General features: G+C 37.3%; 1 pseudogene; it reads right to left on the bottom strand.

Moving 5' to 3' along the window:
* Positions 1–581: 581 nt before the first annotated feature.
* On the bottom strand, positions 582–1,393 carry LOC118840689 (annotated as a pseudogene).
* Between the last annotated feature and the right edge of the window lie 4,044 nt (positions 1,394–5,437).

Raw genomic sequence — 5,437 nt, 5'->3', positions numbered from 1 at the left:
GGCATTCCATCTCTCAGGTACGGGCATTTTCTCCAGCTATCCACCATGCCTGAAATGATCTCCTTCTCTATGTCCACCTACTGACTTCAAGCACTTTCTTTAAATCCCAATTAAAATCCCTTCTTTCACAGGAAGCTTTTCCCAAGCACTTTTAATTCTACTGCCTTTACTCTCTCACATATTTCTTATTTCCTGTATATATCTCACTTTGTTTTTTATTTGTTTGTATATCATCTCCCCCATTAAGTTGCAAGCTCCTTGAAGGCAAGGGATATATATATATATATATATTTAACAATCACAAGTAATGTATTTTTGAGAATCATTTAACATGAAATTATACAAACAAAATTTGTATAAACACAAATCCACATTTGTCATAACAGATGAGAAAGGACAAAGCAAAAACAAGAAAACTGAATAGGCCGCTATATACAATTGGACACAGTTGTGTCATGTACACTAAATATCTTTCACAAAATAGTTATCTCATATCAATAAAAGACCACTCTCCATTCAATGTTGTCATCCTGCAAGATAGGCTGCTGTAGCATCTGCACCTGTTTTCTCCACGTCCTCCTTTAATATGGCTGGTAATTGTGTTGGTGATTACCACCCTCTCGGAGTGCTTTGCCCTACCTGCTTTGTTGACCTACTCCACGACTCCTAGTCCCACCTCGTCCGCCATCTACAATGCCCCGACCTCCTTCCTGTGGTTGCTGTTACTGCCTGTAAACCTATTTGGGCTGGGCAACTCTGATTTCACACTTCCCAGAACCAATCTGATGATATGTTTTCTAATAATTTCTTTACTGGTTCTTCATTTGTATACGTGATAAAACAAAATCCTCCTCTTTCATTTGTTTCTGTGTCCATAGTAAGTTCTATACTCTCAATCTCTCCAAAAGCTCCTAAATATTCTTTGATTTGTTTTTCCGATGTATCTGGGTTCAGTCCGCCGACAAACACTTCCTTGTGGGGCTCCTTTCCCTTTAAAGCATTAACCGCCTTGAGATCTATCAACTTGCCGTCCATCTTGTGTTCTTTGAGTTTCAAGACTTTTTCCACATAGGCAGCAGACGTCTTTGAAAAGCAGAATTCTGAATCCCCTCGATCTGCCCATGACGGAATATGTCTTATTTGAGCAGTCTACAACCACTCCAAAATGGGAGAGGTACTCAGTGAGGTCTTTCTTGATCGTATCCCAGCTTGGCCCTCAAATAAATATTTTACCGTTTTCCTGCTGGCTCTTGCGAGCATTGATCTTGGAGCCCTCGTCAGACTCTTCCACGTTGCTGTGCTCGTTCATGTCTTCCATGGCTGCCCGTTGTCGGCAGGGGTGGGGGGAGCGCGAAGAGGCACTTGTATCTGCGGCGCGCTGGATGGCGCCCAATTTAAAAATAGGCAAGGGATATCTTTTGCCTCTTTTTGTATCCCAGTCACTTAGCACAGGGCCTAGCACATAGTAAGTCCTTAATAAATGCATGTTTATTGATTGATATTTCATCATTTCCCATAATAATGATAATAGGATTTATATAGCTTTTAAAGGTGCATAAAGTACTTTAGAAATGTTATCTCCTTATATATACATTCACAAAATAATGTGGCAGGTGGTGTTTTTATTTGACAAATAAGAAAATTCGGGCTGAGAAAGATTATCGTTTGCCAAGTGTCACATTGCTACTAAGCATCTGACACAGGATTTGATCTCAGGACCCGATGACTCCAGGTGAGGCACTCTTTCTTCTATACAATCATACACTTTTTCAGGAATCTAAATCTTTGATGGGATTTTTTGGTTACTCACTCTAGTTACTTTATTTGATATAACCTTCAGCTAAGTAGGAAAAATGTATATACCTATTATAGAATTGCATTCCTTCTGCCAAGATGCCAGTAGCTTGAAGAATATTTTGGAATGGAACTGTCATGGAGTAAATATCTAATGAGTGGAAAAATTTAGAGTAATCAAAGAGGTGAAAATCTTAGGGGACCCCATCACTGCTGTGTTACATAAAGTCATCAGAATTTACTGGTGGAAAGGACTCTAAAGACCGGTTCATCTAATCTGTTATTTTACAGATATTGAAACCAAGTACTAAAGAGAATGAATGATAGTTTAGCTAAGTAGCAGAGTCAGAATTTGAAGCTAGGTACTATACCAATAAGGACAGCAATAGTTCTATCATACAAAATTTTAGGCTTTAGCTACTTACTACATCTTTATTTGCATCTCAGTTTTACTCCATTTTTTTAAAAAAAGGAAAAATAAATTCACAGAAACAGCACATTAATGACTAATAAAGTTTTGACAGAAAATTGGATGCATGAAGACACAGAATCCATTCTTTTCGACCAGCCTTGTACCTTTTTTCATCCTGCATTCACAATGAGCAGAAACTGTGCTGACTCCATAGGTTTTGTGTCTTTTAATGCATCCCTGGAAACTAAATTTGCTTGTTTGTAAGGGTTGATTTGACAGGTGTACTTGTTAGTCTGATGCAGGATAGCTGGTTAAAAATAAAAAGATTCCCTTTACCACAAAAAGATTGAGGCATGAAGATAACATTGTTGGCTCCATAGATGTAACATGCAGAGAGCAAATCTATCACGGCCGAAGTGTCTTACATGAATGAGCTTTACTGCGACAAAAGTCATCCATAAATCACTTCAATTTCAGCTACAGTGATTTACAATGCACAACACATGAAAATATTCAAAACTTATCTTTCCATGGTACCCTCTAATATCTATATGGATGGACATATGGAATAGGGTACAGAAATTACTGAAATTATTTGATATTATCCAGTACAATTCTCGCTTAAATACATACCTTTTAAAAGGAAAACCCAGTTCAAATCAAAGGTTGAAAAACTTGACACTAACACAGAAAATTTGTTCCAGTTGGGTTTGAGTATGGTAAAGGTAGCTTGGGGGAACTATACCCATGCAGGAGTCAGAGACCAGTCACTTACATTCCCTTCTCTTTACTCAACCCACACCATGTGGCTCTAAATGTTATCCTGATTGGATTAAGGGAAAGGGTGGTTAAGATCCCCTTGCTTAAAAGAAGGGTAGGACACTTCTAAGTGAGCACTTCCATGTTGACCAAACCCACCACTTGAGGAGCAGGGAAACAAGACAACTTTTTTTCCTAGGAAGAAATTTGTTAGGTATTTTGGTAGAGGAGAACAAGCAGGAAAGAAAATATAATTCTCCTCCTGTCCAGGCTCTTGAAGATTTATATTATATAGGATTTAGACATTTGATCTACATGTATGCAGTTAAGCAATTTTACAGAGAGGGTAACTTGAAAATAAAGTGGATTGAGATGGATATCAGTAAGTGTAAATATTCAACAAAATTTGGGGAAGCCAAAACAAACGAAGAAGTTTGAAGATTTTTGAAAAAAAAAGTGATGAGGTAAGAAAAAAAAATTATACTTAAAAAAATTTCCAGTAGTGCTAAGGATGGCTTGTAAAAGAGAGACAGTAGATTAGTAAAGTCACATTAGGAGGTTATTTCAGTAGCTGTGGAAAGTAATAATGATGGACTTCTCTAGGACTGTGGCAATGAAAACAGAGGGGAGATGGATACAAGATATATTGTGTGGGTAAAAGTAATAGGAGTCAGTCACTGATTGTACATGGTAAACAAAGGAGATGGAAGAATCAAAGAAATAATCTTTACAATGATATTTATAGAGCTCCCCACAATACATCTCATCACTCAAGCCAAAGTAATATTATTTATATTTTTCATATTCATGTTTTCTTTTTTTTGAAATTTTAATTTTTTTTTAAATTTAATTTATTTAACATATTTAGTTTTCAGCATTTGTTTTCACAAGAGTTTGAATTACAAATTTTCTCCCCATTTCTACCCTCCCCCCAACTCCCAGATGGTGTATATTCTGGTTGCCCTGTTCCCCAGTCAGCCCTCCCTTCTGTCACCCCACTCCCCTCCCATCCCCTTTTCCCTTCCCTTCTTGTAGGGCAAGATAAATTTCTATGCCCCATTGCCTGTGTATCTTATTTTCTAGTTGCATGCAAAAACTTTTTTGTTGTTGTTTTTGAACGTCTATTTTTAAAACTTTGAGTTCCAAATTCTCCCCCATCCTCCCTTCCCACCCACCCTACGTAAGAAGTCAAGCAAGTCAACACAGGCCACATGTGTATCATCGTGTATAACCCTTCCACAATACTCATGCTGTGAAAGACTCACTGTATTTTGCTCTTTCCCAACCCATCCCCCTTTATTGAATTTTCTCCCTTGACCCTGTCCCCTTTCCAAAGTGTTTGTATTTGATTACCTCCACCCCCATCTGCCCTCCCTTCTATCATCACCCCTTTTTCATCTTCTTCCTCCTTCTTTCCTGTGGGGTAAGATACCCAACTGAGTATGTATGGTATTCCCTTCTCAGGCCAAATCTGATGAGAGCAAGATTCACTCATTCCCCCCTCACCTGCCCTCTCCCCTCCTCCCCTAGAAGTGCTTCCTCTGGCCACCTTTATGCGAGATAATCCACCCCATTCTATCTCTCCCTATCTCCTTCTCTCAATATATTCCTCTCTCATCCCTTAATTTGATTTTATTTCTTTTAGATATCTTCCCTTCATCTTCAACTCACCCTGTGTCCTCTCTCTCTGTCTCTGTCTCTGTCTCTCTCTCTCTCTCTGTGTATATATATATATATATATATATATATATATATATATGTATATGTATGTATGTATATATACACATACATATATACATACATACACATTCACTTATATATATATACACATATAAATATATATATATATATATATATATATATATATATATATATACATATGTATATATATATATATATATATATATATATGCATATTCCCTTCAGCTACCCTAATACTGAGGTCTCATGAATCATACATGTCATCTTTCCATGTAGGAATGTAAACAAATCAGTTCAACTTTAGTAAGTCCCTTGCAATTTCTTTTTCTTGTTCTTTTTCTTGATTACCTTTTCATGCTTCTCTTGATTCTTGTGTTTGAAAGTCAAATTTTCTATTCAGCTCTGGTCTTTTCTTTGAGAAAGGTTGAAAGTCTTCTATTTTATTGAAGGCCCATATTTTGCCTTGGAGCATGATACTCAGTTTTGCTGGGTAGGTGATTCTAGGTTTTAATCCTAGCTCCTTTGAACTCTGGAATATCGTATTCCAAGCCCTTCGATCTCTTAATGTAGAAGGTGCCAGATCTTGGGTTATTCTGATTGTGTTTCTACAATACTCAAATTGTTTCTTTCTGGCTGCATGCAGTATTTTCTCCTTGACCTGGAAGCTCTCGAATTTGGTGACAATATTCCTAGGAGTTTTCTTTTTGGGACCTTTTTCAAGAGGCTGTCGGTGGATTCTTTCAATTTCTATTTTACCCTTTGGTTCTAGAA

This window comes from Trichosurus vulpecula, chromosome 3 (genome assembly GCF_011100635.1).
Source record: "Trichosurus vulpecula isolate mTriVul1 chromosome 3, mTriVul1.pri, whole genome shotgun sequence".
In the NCBI taxonomy this organism is placed as follows: Eukaryota; Metazoa; Chordata; class Mammalia; order Diprotodontia; family Phalangeridae; genus Trichosurus; species Trichosurus vulpecula.
Note: the sequence above shows the minus strand (reverse complement) of the source record. Positions and strands in the feature narration are given on the sequence as shown.